The sequence below is a fragment of the Mytilus galloprovincialis genome, chromosome 4 (genome assembly GCF_965363235.1).
Source record: "Mytilus galloprovincialis chromosome 4, xbMytGall1.hap1.1, whole genome shotgun sequence".
NCBI classification, from domain to species: Eukaryota; Metazoa; Mollusca; class Bivalvia; order Mytilida; family Mytilidae; genus Mytilus; species Mytilus galloprovincialis.
This window is the reverse complement of record NC_134841.1, coordinates 82,403,896-82,423,814: the sequence shown is the minus strand read 5'-3', so window position 1 is coordinate 82,423,814 and position 19,919 is coordinate 82,403,896. Positions and strand designations below refer to the sequence as shown.

Sequence of the window (19,919 nt, the reverse complement as noted above, 5' to 3'; positions counted from 1 at the left end):
TGATAAAAAATAGTATACCAATGACACGCTAATCATAGAAATGTGCATATGATAAATTGTACTTTTATTTCTGTACATCTAGTTTTCTATAACATGTGTATCGATGTAATAATGCAATCTGTATTAAATATAAGATAGTAGTAGCCTTCAAACAATTTGAAAGCATGTCTTACTGTTCACTTAAATTTTCAAGGAATAAAAACAAAGAAATGATAACATGTCTCTATTCGTTTTTTTTTTTTTATCAAACAAAGGATTTTTGAATTATTGATAATCTCTAAGTCGTTTCAGGGAATTTGCAGAATGTTTTTTAAAATTTTCAATGATTATGTAAATCACTGGTTATCTTTTAGGGATCATATATAATTACTTATAATGTAAGTGATTCTACATGATCCATGAAAAATCAGGGATTCTACATAATCCCTGATTATACAAAATTACTGTAATACAGGGTTATTGCATTAACATTGGTGGATATTGCCCGAGCAGTATATCATATTGCACCAGTTTACGAGTGCAATATGATATACTGCGAGATTTGTTTTTGATATTTTTTTCTTTGTATAATATTTCATTCATGGTTAACCTTTAAATATATATATATATATATATATATATATATAAAAGAAAAAATTAAGTTGTATTTTTTTTTACAACTTTTACCAGGAGAAAAATATTTACAAATTCATTGTAACATATATATACGACGCTAAATTAAAACTGACGATGCTAGGTGGTCTAGGGGTCTAGCGGCGTCGGTCACAGTGAAATGAGTTCGAACACGACGAAGGAAGAACAAAATATTTTCTTATGCAAATTTACAGATCTAACATTATTCGGATGATCTTTAGACGAATTATATATACCCAATGTATTGACAGCCTTGTATCACCATCACTGCTGGTGATCTGATGGATAAAATCTGTTGTTATGTTGTCACTGCTTCAGACTTACTTATAATATAATTATTTCTGTGACTGCATCTTACGTTTATTTATAGGATCCTTTACAATAGATAATTCAGCTGATCTGTTACAATTTCATCTTCATGCCTTATATATCATGTATTGTGTTATGACGCTAGATTAAAACTGACGACGAAAGGTAAAACTCGGCCACCGAAAGCTTTTGTTAAGAGCCTAGGTGGTCGAGTGGTCTAGCCTGTCGACTACAATGCAATGCGATTTGGAAAATGTTGCTTGTGCTGTATTTAGTCCCCTCTACAAAGAAATTTGTCTTGCATGCACACGTATAAAAAACGCGGGTTTTTGTCCAACGCACGAGTCATTCTACTAATAAAAAGTGTCCGTGTATTATATAAAAAAAAAACTGTCCGTGTCACACCCGTTAAGGTTCTGTTTTTCTATAGTTCTTCTGGGGGTAAAGTCGTACAACTGCAGTTACCACGATCATTTGAACACCTGTGATTATATGACTAAATCTTCTGAAAATTTTATTTGAAATTACTCATGCAAAACTTAATTTAGAGATTTTACAAAGAGGTATGACCAATAACTCCAGTAGTGGTTTCACTAAAATAGTAAAATATAATAGTTTCGAAAACCTCCAGGATACTGAGTATTACTTACTAAAGAGATTCTAAAAATACACTTTAATCATTTTCAAACAATTTTAAATTATTTCCATAAAACCAAAATATGGTGCTGATGAATCCATTCATACAAAATTTCAAAAATGAAATCAGCCCAACATGTTGCTGATTCAGTCATTTTAATATAAATCAGCAAATCGGCTTGACATGTACTGATTAAATAGTTATCAAAGGTACCAGGATTATAATTCAGTACGCCAGACGCGCGTTTCGTCTACATAAGACTCATCAGTGACGCTCATATCAAAATATTTATAAAGCCAAACAACTACAAAGTTGAAGAGCATTGAGGATCCAAAATTCCAAAAAGTTATGCCAAATACGGCTAAGGTAATCTATGCCTGAGAAAAGAAAATCCTTAGTTTTTCGAAAAATTCAAAGTTTTACTAACAGGAAATTTATAAAAATGACCACATTATTGATATTCATGTCAACACCGAAGTGTTGACTGCTGGGCTGGTAATACCCTCGGGGACGAAACGTCCACCAGCAGTGGCATCGAACCAGTGGTGTTAAATAGTTATCGAAGGTACCAGGATTATAAATTTAGTACGCCAGACGCGCGTTTCGTCTACATAAGACTCATCAGTGACCCTCATGTCAAAATATTTTTAAAGCCAAACAAGTACAAAGTTGAAGAGCATTGAGGGTCCAAAATTTCAAAAAGTTGTGTTAAAGAATTTTGTTAAAAAAATGGTTAAAATGCTTTCGACTTTACATGTTGCTTATAATAACATTTTGATTAAAATTTCCAAATTTTACATGTGTCATAAAATTTATCTTTGGATAAATAGAAATAATTCATTTTTGTTTTGTTGCCTCGGGTTGTTACTGTTGATTTTGATTATTTGCAGATTATGCTACCATATAAAAATATTGTATGTGAACTCATATGTACATTACCTTATCTGGTTCGAAATTCACCCATTTATCTCTCATGTACATCTAATTACGTTAATGGTGTCAATATTACTTCACATCAGGTTCGACACTTAATGGACTTGAAGTGTTGCTCGAGGCCAACATATTTTAGAACTCATGTTGAAATACTTTATAGTTAAGTTTAAACATATTTATTCATAGTAAATTGGGAAACAAGTAATGGAAAATTATACTAATTCCTTTCCATTTTGCGTATATAACCGAAAAAAAAAATAAAATTTAGTTTAAACGTATTTTATTTGCTGAATTAAAGTAAAATGGATTAGACACAAGTAAATCATACTTATGAAGTCTTCTTCAATATACAATATAAAGTTACAATTATAGTATAATATAATGGACATGCATATAAAACAAACAGTTTATACAATATAATACTAGCTTTCATATGTGAAAAAGAGGAGAGATAGTAAAAAGAGAAAAAGAAAGTTTAAAAAGTCGTATAATTCTGTGACGATGACTTGTGTATTGATGACGACGATGACGCTCCGTGCAAGTAATAATAACGCTCTACCAAGGCATAAGTAATCTGTTAGACCTTTTTATGAAATTTGAACATGTTTGAAAATTGAATATTTTGTTCGTTCAAAAGTTCCAAGTGTCCGCAAATTAATAGTTTTGTATCGAAAACAAAGTTTTCAGATAGCCAGTAAAAAATCAAAGCAGGACAAAGAATTATAGCTATTGGTTAGATAATACGTTTATCTTTTAATTTATTCATATTGAATTTTTACAGAGTAACAGAAACAGAACGAAAATTATTCGCCAAGTCCGAAAAACTTGATAAAATACAAAAAGAATTGATTGAATTGAAAGGAAAATTGGAAATATCTGAAGAAAAAAATGTCAACACCAGGCAGGAATTACTCGATATAACATCAAAATTTGAAGCACTTGATAAGGTATTATAATTTTTTCTTTATGTTCGTCTGTATGAAATGTCGATCTAAATTCCGAAAAGGCCAGGGAAGTTATTATTTTCCTTGAGTAAAAGTTCGGGGAAAAAAGTATTATCCCCTTCAATTTTCAATAAAACTGCACGCAAATTGAAGGTGATAACAAAATGATTAGCAATCAAAAAAAAATGTATGTACCATATGTACTTTTGAATTTCAATGCTACAATATATATACCGGCTGGTGTTCAATACTAAAGTACTTTTATTTATAAATTCATAAAAAAAATCTGTTTAATACACATGCATATAAGCAAACATGATCACCGTGTGCACAAAATTTTTACTTTCATTATTGTGTTTACTTTGTGTATAAAACAGTGCATGCTCTTATCTTTTGTACGGTAATATATGTTATTGTATACTGTTAAAATGAAGACTTTTGAAATTGATCAAATACAATTGTAACAGTGTCATAAACGTAATCTATCGTAACGGATGGGTGCGGAATGAAATCAAACACAAGATATCTTTTAAGCAACTGACTCAATACCAGTATTGTGTATCAGCGGCATATTAGACAAAGTTTTACATGATACATGAAATTATCCGTGATGCACACGTAAATCTTTACTTTTCTGTAATTTATTCAGTATTTCCATGTTTCATATTTCATTGATGAAGTAAATATTTGTACTATGAATAATCCTCCATAAAACATTCTTTTAAAAATTAGTGTTATTTTCGTTTTGTAGATACACAAAGAAAAACTCAGATCTTATATATTAATGGAAATCGACGTAAAAAAAAGCAAGAGTGTTTTGAATGTAAGTGGTACTTCTTACGTTTTGTTTAATAATAATGATAATGATGATAATTTCCTTTAATTTAAGAGGATAATTAGGTTTTAATTAATCTTACATCGGGATCCAAGAAATTAATTACGCTATGACAAAGGTGAATATGAAAAATACAAATTGATATCGTTCTCGCGAAAACTTTATTTAACGAACAATCAGTTTTTTTCTCATAAGATAATCCTGTTTATATAAAAAAAAAGAAGATGTGGTATGATTGCTAATGAGACAACTGTCCACAAGAGACCAATATGACACAGACATTAACAACTATGAGCAAAGCCCATACCGCATAGTCGGCTATAAAAGGACCCGATATGACAATGTAAAACAATTTAAACGAGAAAACCAACGGTCTTATTTATATATAAAAAAGAATGAACGAAAAACAAATATGTAACACATAAACGAACAACAACCACTGAATTACAGGCTCCCGACTTGGGACAGGCAGATACATGAACAATGTGGCGGGGTTAAACTTGTTAGCGGGATCAGTTATTTTTTATTTCAATATCCCATACTGTGCATCATTATACACATTTCAATAGCTGGTAGATATAAGAATAATGCAATAAATTTTACTTTTTTTGGTCTAAGAATTAATTCGAAAATTTTGCAGAAATAAGTTACCTTGAACTAACGGTTTGAGAATCGAATAATTTGTTCTTCCACGTAAGATGGAAACTTAGATACAATCCGGGAAAACTTATCAATCCTTGTCATCATCGTGCGGTGTTTATATATCTCAGAGAGAGAAATTTACGTATTACTGAAAAGTTATTACTCTAGGGTTTTCGATATCAGAAACTAGTCAAAACATTTACTAAATTTTATCATCGGTATAAGGACATCATTCGTAAATATAGCTCAACATGCAAACTTCTTATACGTGCAGGTATTTCACATTCAATATTTTATGGATATATTCTTTATAAAGCACAAACATGTCAGTATTCACCTCAGAAGCTAACAAAACCTTAAAATAGACTTTTAAGACGAGATATAGTTACGATACTGTTGTCAGGTCATTAAAGATTGCATATTTTGGCGTTAATATTGATCTTATAGGGTCTTTGCATCGGAACTAAACACATTTATTTAAAAACCAGTTGTTGGCATGACACGGGTTATGTTCTTCTCGTATATGTTATGATGGTATGATACTAAACCCCTCACGGGCAGGATTGTGCCTGATATTCATATGATGAAGACATAATCTTTCAATCAGTTTAATTGAAGTCTGGAGCTGGCATGTCAGTTAACTGCTAGTAGTCTGATGTTATTTATGTATTATTGTCATTTTGATTATTTTCTTTGGTTACACCTTCTGACATCAGACTCGGACTTCTCTTGAACTGAATTTTAATGTGCGTATTGTTATGCGTTTACTTTTCTGCATTGGATAGAGGTATAGGGGAGGGTTGAGATCTCATAAACATGTTTAACCCCGCCGCATTTTTGCGCCTGTCCAAAGTCAGGAGCCTATGGCCTTTGTTAGTCTTGTATAATGTTTGATTTTAGTTTCTTGTGTACGATTTGGAGTTTAGTATGGCGTTCATTATCACTAAACTAGTATATATATTTAGGGGCCAGCTGAAGGACGCCTCCGGGTGCGGGAATTTCTCGCTGCTTTGAAGACCTGTTGGTGACCTTCTGCTGATGTCTGCTCTATGGTCGGGTTGTTGTCTCTTTGATACATTCCCCATTTCCATTCTAAATTTTATTCAAATAAACGTATTATCAAAGGTTACCAATTTAACATTGTAATTAGATCTTTAAATGTTGTTTTATTTGATATAAATTTTGATTTTTTTATGAGTAAATTAATCACCCCTAGTTTTTGGTGGGGTTTGTGTTGCTTATTCTTTAGTTTTCTATGTTGTGTCATGTGTACTATTGTTTTTCTGTTTGTCTTTTTCATTTTTAGCCATGGCGTTGTCAGTTTAATTATGAATTTGACTGTCCCTCTGATATCTTTCGTCCCTCTTTTAAAACCATACACTATATCATTGTTATTCGTATATATACATTCACTGTTCTATTGTACAAGGTCATTGTTTTCTCGTCTTTACATAGTTGTAGTTTAGTACTTCTGTTGTTCCGTTCTTCTTCCCTTATAGTTTATGTGTTTCCCTCCTCCGTTTTAGGTTGTTTGATATTTTAGTCTAAGGTACATGATTTTCTTTTAGTTGTTTTTGGCTTCGAACTAGCTGTCAGTAACTGCGACTAGTCTCAGATATGTACTTAGTAAAACTGATAATGGAAACGGTGAGTGTGTAAAAGAGACAACAACCCGACAAGAAAGCAGAAAACAGCCTAAGACTTATAATGGGTCTTTAACATAGCAAAAAAAAAAATCCCTCACCCGAGGACGGACGTCATCTGGCCCCTAAACAATTCAAGATGTAAATTCCAGTGAAAATTCCCTATGTATAATTCGAAGCTAATACATATTTAATTTCTATATATCAAATACCAAAATACTAGGAAAAACACCCAGATAAAGGACGAGTTTTTAATGAATTGTCCGCATATGGAGGAACACTTTGGAAGTATCAGTATAATTTATCCGAATTTTACAATACAATATAAATTTGATTTTTGTTTTGTTTCAAAAATTCATAAAATCGGAATTTAAAAATAATATTCGCTATTCAGTTCGGTTCAATTTCGTCTAAATTATTAGACGGAAAGGAGTAGGTCTAGTAAGAACCCTTTTTGGTCCCTAAATATAGCAGTTTTACAAAATTGTTAAATGGAAACTTTTAGTTATTTATTTGAATGCTTCTGCTTCATACATATAGGATGTTTTTGAAAATACAATGCACATATATTAGGTACTAGCATCATTAGGTCATGCTAAATTACTGAAATCTTCACAATTTTAGCAGTGGCTGCATTTGTGTTCATTCTTCATATTGAAATCTAAGTTGTATTTCTTGATAATTCATAGCATATATAAAGGTTGAGGTTGAACATGGATGCGGCCACTTTCATTTTTGACAAAAACCATCTAAAAAGTAACATTTTTTTAGCATATTTGATAGATTTTTCATGTTTAAGCTTGAATCGGAGCGTTTTTAATGAGTAAATCAGTTAAATTTTTTCACAAACACTAATTGAATGAACTGAAATAGACACTTCAGTGTTTAAAAAGAATCCAAAATCTTTCGTCAGATGAACATGAAATTTGAGGCACAAATCGGCCCTTACCGGACCTACTCCTTTGCAAATATTTTGTGTAATTATGAGAGAAATAATAAAAATTGGAAGGTTTAGGGACACATTTAATCATCAAAAGGTTTTGGCCGGAAATTATACAAAAAAAAACAAACGGTTGAGATAATCTCTATATATACATATATATAAGTCTGAAAATTACACCAAACAGTGTTAGAGTTAGATTTTATACTGACAAATTTTTGTCCGTCCCTCAGCGGGATTCGAACTCAAACCTTTGATACACTATAGCACCAATCGCTTAGCCTCATGTCTAGCGCTCTAGACCACTCGACCACATCCGCTATATAAAAATATAACCTCAATAGTCGTAGTGTTACCTTGTCACGGAAGGTGAATCTAGAGATAGACATGAGACACGTGTTTTTTAAGCGTGTGTAGATGTTATACATATATATATATATATACAACTCGTCTAAACATCAACCCAACAATGTTAGATCTGTAAATTTGCTTTCGCAAGTTTTTGTTCTTCCCTCGCCGGGATTCGAACCCATGCTACTGTGATATCGTGACACCAAATCGCCTGCACTGCAGCCGTCCCGCTAGACCACACGACCACCTGGGCTCTACAATAATAAAGCTTTCAGTGGCCGTGTGTTACCTTTCCTCGTCAGTTTTAATCTAGCGGCGTACTACAGTACATGATATATAAGGCATGGAGATGTTATTGTTACAGATCAGCTCAATTATCTATAGTAAAGGATCTTACAAATTAATGTAAGATACAGTCACAGAAAATAATTATATTTATAAGTACGTCTGAGTCAGTGACAACTCTACAACAGATTTATCCATCGGATCGCCATCAATGATGGTGATTCATGGCTGTGTACATTATGTATATACAACTCGTCTAAATATATATGTTTAACATAACAAACAAACAAACGGTTGAAATAAGTGCTTTTTATCCTGAAATTTAACTTCCAAAGTATTTCTCTATATGCGGAGAAATCGTTAAAAAAACTCGTCATGTGTCTGACTTTTTCAAGTATTTTAGTATTTGATATATAGCAATTATTCTACGGTTACGTTTCTGTTTTTCAAAGCAAAGAGGCTTAAAGTTTTAATAGTTGACGATGTTCATTTTTATACGAATAGAAAACAAATTACTAATTCATTATACCTATATGCGGACACATTGTAAATGAGATGTTTTAATTGGCGCAATTGAATATTTATTAAAGGGAATGTGTAATCCTATTAAAATTCAATTTATTCAGTTATTTAAATTCTATATGACCGCTATGCAAATGCACATAGTACTCACAGTTTTTCCATATCATGAGATTTGAACGTCAATAACATAGTGTTAGCAGTGCTGCATAAATATCTGGTGTAAGAACAGAGAGGTGTCTTCTGATTGTTGACATATCTTTTCATTTGTACATTCGGTCGAGGTGTAGGATTAGAAATGACCGATGGTGATGTCCTAAGGTAAGACAAGAGTAAAATTCCATTTTTCTATTTATTTACTGTTGGGTGATGCTTATACACTAGATATGAAATATGTGTTTTATATGGATACCATGCCGAGTGTCGCATGTGGAGCAGAATCTGCTTACACTTCCAGGGCACTTGACATGACCCCCGGGTTTTTGGTGGAGTTTGTATTGCTCAGTCTTTAGTTTTTTATGTTGTGGTTTGTATACTGTTGATCTTATCTTGTTCGCTTTTCGTTTCATGTCATGGCATTGTCCGTTTGCCATCGACTTATGATTTGAACATCCATTTGGAACCCCATCTTCTATATGATACACTAATATGTTTATAGCTTTATTTCTTATCCTTCAATATTACTATTTTCTATAATTTTGATTTCATTATTTTGTTGACAAAAGATAATTAATACCATTTTTTAGTGTTTCAATCATGACAACCCCCACACTTAATCAGATGAATAGAATTGTGATTTGATGTTATCTCCGCTTTTGATAGAATTTTTTGTTGTTATAAAATTTAAAGCTTGAAGTTGAATTCCAAACTAGCACATGTATGGAAGAAACATTCGATTAAATGTTCCCGTTTCCTTGAGTACTTTCCAATATTCTAAATTAGTAATGATAATCCCTGTCTTCATGATAACGCTATCGCTACTAATTAACCATGAAGAAAGGGATTATTATTCTTTTGTATATTCTGTCGGTCCATGTGATTATGAACTTTTCGATTAGATTTTCCTCTGAGTTCAGTATTTTTGTGATTTTACATTTTTGTAAGGTCAAAATAACATATTTAGCCAATAAGTTATGCATAATTGTGTTTTTCGTACACAAAAATAACTAAAGAAGAAAAATAATAGAATATGGAAGTAAGATATGGTTACCTGGTTACAATTGGAAAAAAACGCAATCGCAAGAACGTTCCTTTGTCATTTGGTTTGTGCTATAATCTTATGTTATCTATGAATGGTTTGATCAATGAGCGAGGTTAAATATTTTACTGTTGATATGTATTAAAATGTAGTTTTTTTGTTGCATATATTAAGGCACTACAAAAAATGACACAGGCGACTTCGCAAGAGCAGTTTATCGAGATATCTGTTGGAGACATTTGCAGAACAATCGATAAGGTACAGGACACATTCCATTCTAGAATACAAAAAATAACAAAGACTTTAGAGGAAAAGTTTGAAAAAATGGTAAGTATAGCTGTTAATGTAAACTATATATTCTAATAAACTAATTCTACATTGGCTAGAGGTATAGGGGGAGGGTTGAGATCTCACAAACCTGTTTACCCCGCCGCATTTTTGCGCCTGTCCCAAGTCAGGAGCCTCTGGCCTTTGTTAGTCTTGTATTATTTTAATTTTAGTTTCTTGTGTACAATTTGGAAATTAGTATGGCGTTCATTATCACTGAACTAGTATATATTTGTTTAGGGGCCAGTTGAAGTACGCCTCCGGGTGCGGGAATTTCTCGCTACATTGAAGACCTGTTGGTGACCTTCTGCTGTTGTTTTTTTCTATGGTCGGGTTGGTGTCTCTTTGGCACATTCCCCATTTCCATTCTCAATTTTATATAAGCTAAAAAATAAGTAATACCATAACAAATATAAAATTGGCAACCGATATCACTTGAAACGAAAAACTAATGTAGAAAAAGACAAAACTGGGAAAAATACATGGTATTCGAAAGGGATAGACACTTTACGCATCCACAGGGTAAGTATATTATACTAGGTTTAAATAATCATTAACACGATTCACAAAGTCATTAAAGTAATAAAGGTCAGGGCCAAGAACATGGTAAGTACAAATAGTTGCAAAGTCTTTTTTACACATTTCGAAACTGAAACACTGTAATTGATACATAATTTGACTTGTACATGTTGTTGGGGGAGCCATGGAATTTGTGATGAGTCGATCAAAGTCGTTCGCAAAATATAGGATGTTGAATTGCACTACCGGATGTTACTTTTGATGTCAATGAGGAAGTGTAAGTAATAAGGACAAACTTTTACTCTTAATTATCGATCAAAATGCCAACTACCTACATTTTGTAAAACAAGCATAGTCTTGTAGGATTTGGGAACATTTGTTGTATGCCAATGGAACCAAATAAATGAAAATTATGTAGAATTTCAATTTCAATTTACTTACGAAATTTTTTTGGAACTTTTTCTTTAATCCAAATCTTCTCTGATGGGTAAACTTTGACTTGGATTGTGTTGAAATGATATAGTTCTAATGAGTAAGAAAATACAAGGACAAAAACCGTAAAAGTAAACGATCCGTTTGCAGAACAATATTATTACAAAATCACTAGCTTCTGAAATAATTTTTTGTCTTAATTTGATTAAATTTGTTCCTTAACAATCTGAAAAAAAAAACCTCATCAAATATACTAGGCTTACAGGTTGTTACATGAAGGCAGCAGTAGAAAACCGCTGTGTAAAAGTCCTTTATCGATTGAGAGAAAACATGTCCGGGCTACAAACTAAAACCACGGAAAACACATTAAGTATAAGAGAGAAACAAAGGAACAACAGAAATGCTAAAATGCAACAAAAACAACGCCAACATACATAGAAACAAACTATTTGATAACGACTGCCATATTCCTGACTTGGTACAGGACATTTCACGAAAAAAATGGTGGGTTGAACCTGGTTACACCAGACGCACACTTTGTAAAACTCAGCAAAGACGTTTAAAAAAAAAAGTTGAAAGATCGAAATCAAACATGAAGTTGGTGAGCATTTCAAACAATTTGCAAAAAGTATTGTTAAAAAGGAATTTCTCTTCATATTCCTGTAGTGGAAAAACCTTAGTGTTTCGTGTTATTTAAAATTTAAAAACACTGTCTAAATATTTCTCAATACATTCTGAATATTCTTCATCCTGTAAAAATTGGTCTTAACTGTGCGAACATTATCTCTGTTTGCTCAACACATTCCAAACAGTCTAAATGTAGATTCATGGTATACCGCCATCTTGGATTGTACAATCACAGTACAAAATCGGTCTAGTTATTTTCCTAAATCTTCAAATTTGGAGACAGATTTGCATTTCAATGGTTAGACTGTTTTTTCTATTTAAAGAAGACTTGTTAATTAATCGTAATATACAAAATATTTTAACAAATATCAATTTTTTTGGTTTTAAAATCATTTTTTTCTTCAAATGAACCATTTAAGGGGAGATAACTCTTTTAGTACAAAATTTATACTGGTCTAATAGGGATTTTTCACTTGTAGCCAGAAAACAAGTTCAGTGACACCATGTTTTCTTTTTATTTTCTTAAAACATATTATGAAACCTTTCTTCTCACAATTTATTTCAAAATTATCTAATAGAATTGTTTTTATGCACACTAATGTGTTTTTTCATGAACAAACTAACCAAATGTTGGCAATTTTTAACGACTCATAGCTTGAAAAATAGCACGGTGACCCATACTTTTTATTAAATTTTTGAAAAGAGCATAGTCAAATCTTCATTTTGGCAAATTATAAAATAAATCGGTCTCAAAAAATATATACTTGTGATCTACCTAAAGTAAGTCTGATATTGTCTTTACTGTGTCGGAAAAGGTATATATACGTATTTTTGTAACTGTCTGAATGATTCTGAAGTAAAAAGTGTATGCCTTTATCTGAAAAGAGTTCATTTTTATATATTCAAGACCAATTAGCGTTTCCCAATAGACCACTTTCGAGTTCATACGTCACCGGAAAAAACTAGTCAATTAGGCGCGCCTTTGTGACGTCATTTACCAGATAGAGGGGGTCGCCTGTATCCCTGCACTATCAACGTTCATCAAGAGTCTAAGTGATCGTTATTTTCAGCTTCCCAATAGTGAAGTATTGGGAAACTGAAATCATTACTTCGTAAATTTTACGGACACCATCACGAGTTGGATGACCGTTATTAATATTTGTTATATAGATGATATCGGATATGTCCCTTATGTCGTAACTACAATCCCGTTCCCTTTTCACAAATGTGACAACCAAATTTGACTTTTTACCTTTATTCGTGACATTTTTACCGATTGTGTCTGCTTGTTTTGTTCACGCATCATTATCAATATTAATAAATTTGATGCGACTGTCGTACAAGTGAGAGGTTTAGCGCTTTAAAACCAGGTTCAATCCACCATTTTCTACATTTGAAAATGTCTGTACCAAGTCAGGTATATGACAGTTGTGGTCCATTCGATTGCTGTATTTTGTCATATGATTTCGCCATGTGATTAGGGACTTTCCGATTGAATTTTCTTCGGAGTTCAGTATTTTTGCAATTTTACCTTTTAGGTAAAACATTGACTTTTGAATACAAGGTCATTTTTTTGCACAATTGTGTTTGATTTACAACTTTTTGATAGTGTGGACGCTAAGGTGAATTAACACTCATTTTCGTGTCACAAGTACATTTGTTTTAACAGACAACAGAATTCAAACTAAAGACCAGAACAGAATATGAAAAAAGTTGTGAGAAGGCCATTGAACATTGGAGAAACGAGGTAGGTAAATTAAATACTTACTAAATAATTATTCCGAAGGTATCAATAGTTCGTGTTATGAACTATGAAAACAACTTTTAGTATTCTGGAAACACATATCTGCAGTTATTTAAAAAAACTATATATCAAGTTTAAATACTTGGGTCTTATTGAAGTCTTGTCATAGGCTGCGACCCGTTCGTACATCACAATATTTACAAAATGGAATACAAGTTGCCGAGTGTGGTTCATTATTTCAAAAGAGAAAATAAATAATATCGAAAATAAAACCATGCCGTAATCATATTTTTTGGCATGTCAACTTGTTCTTTGCAAGTTTAATTGCTGACCATATTATTGTTACAACTGTAACATATTTTCATCAATATTTTGCTATTACATAGATCTATGAACAGCTGCCCTTCTCAGTTAAAAGCCAAGCGAACGTTTGATGTTATATGGCGTTCGTCGAAATGTTTGAGTCGTGGACTTTTATTAAGATATCTTCCCTTAAATTTAATCAAACATGAATGCCAAACACAAATGATTTGCCTCGGGCGTTGAGGCTGTAGTTTGTTTGTGAATCAATACTCAGCACATAAAATCAACTTGTTAAAAGTACGTTATATTTCTATCAAAATTATAAGAAGAATTCTGGAATAAAGTTTTGGTTTGGATTGACTTTTTATGACGAAATTTTGCCTTTAATTTTGAAAACTATACAAAAAAACTGTGACAGCAAAAATGATCAGCGATCCACAATCATATGAATATTGTTTCCCTTAATTTATTTTTACTAATGTAAGCCTTTAAGCGTTTTCCCCAGTCATCTGTAAAAACAATAGAGATCGATAGAAACTGTAAGCAGCTAAATTGATAGTTTGAATAGATGTAAACATAATTTGCGTCGCAAGTTGATTCCTTATATGAATGACATATTTAGCCCCGAATATTTAGTTCATTGTTTCAAGATAACGAATGTTTCCAGTTGATGAACAAATACGCAGATAGTGAAGGAGAATTATTTTTGTCGATGGACCAAAAAAGGATTTTTGATGATATTTGACCTAATCGTCTGCATTTAACCATTTAGGTAAAGGAAACATAACAGACATCCACAAACTAAATATTCAAGTCAGATATGTAAAATGTCATAAAACATTATGTTAACAGATTTTCTTTTGTCGATGCATGTGGTGTGTTTCCATTCAAGAAAATAAACAGAAAATTGAATGTCATTGAAAATCATGACAAAATGAATGCTATTTGTTATGTCATGAAAAGCACTTCACTACGCTAATTTATAACAAAATATCAATTTTCCTATTTAGACATTGTTTAAGCTTTGATTCATTGTGAAATTTACTCAACAAATCAAAATTTGAAATTGACGCTCGAATTAGGGCCCATATCCTTACTATCTTACTCCTCTATTAACAAACAATTTATCAAAAGAATATTATAAATTAGGTCATTAATGAAGGTTTGACAACTGAGCTGAATGAGGCAAGATATGTTTTTTGAAGAATATCTTTTAATGTTTTTGGCAGCTTGTTTTCTTTATGTCTCAGTGTCTTTTTTCAATACAAAGAATGAAACGAAAAAAATAATTCATTACTTCTGCATCATCCATTGTGTTTCATTACAATTCAACAATTATAATAAAAAAAAAACCATTGTGTCTCATCAGTGTATTTTTTACATATAAAGAAAAGTAAATTTTCATTTTTTTGATTTCATCATCGTTCAATGGCTTTTATCTACTCACGTGTTTGAAATGAAAGTATTCGACTGATGGACAGTTTAAAATCCAATATCTTATTTTTTTAACTAAACAACTTTTTTTTTACAATAGATGTAAATTTGAAATGGCAAAGTGTCATAGTCGAGATAAACTGACAGCGCCATTGCCCCGAAGAAATCGAAACATCACGCAAAGACAAACAGTGTGCAAACATAATAAAGAAAACTAAAGACTTAAAAACACTCACCCGACCAAAAACTGGGGGATCTCGCGTCAGCTGGAGGCGATAAAAAATATTGCTGCACTACCGGCATCCATGAGTTGCTCATGATAAATACACATTCGATGATTACTTTTATTAGGTGATAATTGTAAAAATTGGAACATATCCCGACTTATCCGTGACATTCAATCACTTCATGATGGCGTCTGAAACACGTTCGAAAGGACGGCTTCATATACCCTTGGTTTCGTATTATGATCAACCTTGTCAATGTATCGATGAAGTCTGTCGATGTCTTTGCCTCAGGCTTGGGACATATACTTACAGAATAAAACATGCTTGCTTGTGACTTAACTCCAGACAGGGGTAAAACAGCACAAAATTAGGAAAAACTATAAAATCAGTAGATAAATATAAAAAAGAAGATGTGGTATGATTGCCAATGAGACAACTATCCACAAGAAACCAAAATGACACAAACATTAACAGTTATAGGTCACCGTACGGCCTTCAACAATAAGCAATGCCCATACCGCATAGTCAGCTTTTAAAGGCCCCTAAATGACAATGTAAAACAATTCAAACGAGAAAACTAACGGCCTAATTTATATCCAAAAAATGAACGAAAAAGAAATATGTAATACATAAACAAACCACAACCACTGAATTACAGGCTCCCGACTTGGGACAGGCACATACATACAGAATAAAGCGGGGTTAAAAAAAGACTAGACTCAGAAGATCGATATGAAGGCTCTAAAACAACTAACAAAACGCAGAAGACATAACCTACCGACTTATTAAAAGAGGGACGAAAGATACCAAAGGGACAGTCAAACTCATAAATCTAAAACAAACTGACAACGCCATGGCTAAAAATGAAAAAGACAAACAGAAAAACAATAGTACACATGACATAACATAGAAAACTAAAGAATAAACAACACGAACCCCACCAAAAACTAGGGGTGATCTCAGGTGCTCCGGAAGGGTAAGCAGATCCTGCTCCACATGTGGCACCCGTCGTGTTGGTTATGTGATTACAAATCCGGTAAATAGTCTAATGCGGTAGGTTACATTCATGAAAGGGTAGGGGATTGTAGTTACGACGTAAGGAACATATCCGATATCATTTGTGAAACGGTTATTCCATAAGCTATAGTTCAGGGCAAACAACAACTAATAAAATATCTAGTATCCAAGACACTTGTTCCTTATAATATAAAAGTTTTTAAATATGTATCACAGTAGGGTGTTAACCGAATTTTGAAGGTTTAATTAACATTGGAATGTGATCATGTGATCGATGCATGTGTTCATACAGACTCATATTTATGATTTATCAAACTGTTACAAAAATGATAGTGAAAAAAATCACTCAATACTTTTTTTGTTTCCTAACGCTTTGCCAGGAATCGTCTGTTCCAAATTTTTCAATGCAAAGTATGACTGTATAAATACATCGAAATATGAGGAGCTTTATGACAAAAAGTAATATTAAAAGAATAACCAGTTTGATATAAGGTCAATTTTGCCTGAAGCAGTAAATTTCTTAGAAATTAGTTCGTTACTGTAACACTCTCATAACAGATGAATGCTTAAAATTGGAATTGGTTTGCCAGACGCTCTTCTGTTCTACACAAAACCCACCAGTTGCGCTCGAATCAAAACAGATATACAGCCAAATCAAGAACAAGATGTTGCATGGCATCAGCAACCAAAAAAAAACGAAAAGTTGTTCCGAATACGTCTTAGACATAATCTTTAATTAAATAAAAACATATTTTAAGTATCATATATTTTCCTACCAAGTAATATACTGACGGTTTATTTTTATCATCAGATCATAACTTATATTAATTTCATTGCTTAATAAGCTTTCCGTACTCCTTTTTGAATAGAAAAATTAATACCTGAATTTCCTAAGACAACCAAACATCGCGGAATTTTGACACCGCACGAATTTCTTGACGCGAAATTAGAATCACATACATGATTTTTTGAGAATGTTTTCTTCGTTAAAAATGTTCTTGAATCCATTGCCAAGTTTTAATCAGTAAAGTAATGTTGATTTTCCTTTTTGTAACGACTGAGAAGTGAAAATAGAAATTAAGTCATACGAAATAAATCAAATTATGCAACGTCATTTATAACACAGTATAACGGCTACAAAGGGCAGGAAGATTTGCACCAGCAACGCTTCTCGTTTGCTGTGATGCCACACAATCCACTTTAGAATTGTTTATGAAGGTTTTAGTGTACACCACATTACTGCAGAAACAGACTAAAAAAGGTGGAACTGGGCAAAATCTGTAGTAGGAAAAATTGACTAAAAACATTCCCAACATTATTGGTTAACCTTCCTATCAATTATTTATTATTTTCTTTGCACGACCAATAATGAAGACAAAACCTGGATGTAAGTGCATAGCACATGATGTAAACGTTAAGCGTGACATTATCAATTCAAATTTCAAATTCAAAATCACCTTAGACGATGGAGAAACGAATCAACTTTATATTTAATTTAGTTTTTCATGCGTTATTTTGTGTATTTTACAATGAAAAAAAAAAAATAATATCATACAGTGTTGCGTATCTACAGTCCGTCAGTATAGATCATCGAGTCTTCAATTCTATATGTTAAGATGTTAATGTTTGTAATATATAGATTGTACAACAGATAAAAATATACGTTTGTAATGCTTTTTTTTTAATTAATTATCATTAGTTTACAAAAATGAATGACAAATCTAAGGAAGAAGTTTGGTCTCAGAAAGAACTTTATGAAACACGTATGAAAAACATAACACAAAAATATGAAGAAGAAATGCAAGCATTGCAAAGAGATCACGAGGCAGAGATCAGGCAGCTGAAAGAAAAACACGAACAGAAGATAGAAATGAAATGCGGCGATGAAATAAGATTTCGCAAGGAACAAGTGGACCTGCATTTGAAGAGACAGTCTGAGCTTTCAACACAAATTGAATCCCTGACAATTGAGGTTCGTGATTTCATAGAATAGTTCATAAAATAAACGTATCATTAAAAGTAGAAATATGTTGTGCGGGACCTGCTTCCTTACCCAGAGTCCTGCGTGCAAATTTTAATCTTAGTATCTATGATAAGACATTATGTTTACATATCATATTGCTATGCAGTCCTAGATCCATGCACAAGAAAGTAAATATTCCATATCTTCTCTCAATTATAAAATGGTTAAGTAGTGTTATAAATCTGTCATTTCATACTGATAAGGCGACCGATAATATTACTTAACTAACAGATGTTTTAAACACAAAATTGTAAAACTTTGATATTTTTAGGAAAATGCACAGGCACATTTGGGGTAGACCTCCCCCTTTTTTCTAAATTTAAAAAAAAAAATTGGAAATATTCTTTGATGTTTCCTGCCTTTCAAGATTTATTTGAAAACTAATTATTTTTATATATGGTTTTTAAATTATTTTAATCTTGCAATTTATTGAAAAAATTAAATTTTGTAAAATATCAAAATCAAATATATATGATGAAAAAAACAACTTTTCTTTTTATGGTATTGTGTATTTCATTATTATCCCTTCTTGCAACAATTGTCACCTATAGATTGAGAGAAAAACCATGTGGTGTCTGTGAACTAACATAATATAAATGATGTGACAGTTTAATTTGAAAATATGGTGTTTTCTAAGTGGTGCAGGAGATAAGTTTACTTTTTATTCAACATCATTTTGATGCAAATTCTTGGGCTTAGTTCATAGACTGTATGCAAGACATATTTTTAAATATGCATAGTTCTTTTAAAATGGGCTAGTCTTTCTATTCTATTATAAGGGACACAGTAATGTTCCAAGTGAAGACAGTGTATAACTTGCAAAGTTTGTTCCATACACCTTTCAGAATGATGTTTTTATATTGTATGCAGAAATGCTAAATAGGGGAATAAAGTTACATGTTAGTTTGTGTCATAAATAATTAGGTCAAATAGTGATTTAGTGTATTTGAAAAGGCTGGAAAATGAGTATGTCTGAGGCTTGCATACTGAACTATAGACCCCTTAAACATAACATTGCCATACATTTATTGGTTAAAAGAAATGCACTACGAAAGAATTGTGTTCACGGCCCACATGTGTATTTAGTATTTCAATATAGTTTTTCTGTCAAACAATGTCACCATATTATTGGCCACTTTGTCAATGAATGCAAACACAAAAGACTTCTCTTAAAAATGGTGTTTCAAAACGGAGATAGGAAACAACTTGAGCTTTAAGTCACGTGGAAGTTATTCTACATTTCTAAGACCTGTGTCTTTGATTTTAAAAACAGCAATCAATGTACATTTGTGTTGCCTTGATTGAGCGTAGTGAATGTACATTATTTGCGTCATTATTAATACACCATATATTTTCTTTTCAATTATCTTCTTCTGTCGTTTACAAGCTTAAAATGT

General features: G+C 32.1%; 1 long non-coding RNA gene across 1 annotated transcript; it reads left to right on the top strand.

Annotated features, from left to right (window-relative positions):
* The first annotated feature begins 3,337 nt into the window (after positions 1-3,337).
* On the top strand, positions 3,338-18,465 carry LOC143073143 (uncharacterized). The gene is made up of 5 exons (XR_012977405.1): positions 3,338-3,459; positions 4,208-4,279; positions 10,044-10,196; positions 13,444-13,521; positions 18,199-18,465. It is a non-coding gene; the product is annotated as an uncharacterized LOC143073143 (long non-coding RNA).
* Positions 18,466-19,919: the final 1,454 nt, after the last annotated feature.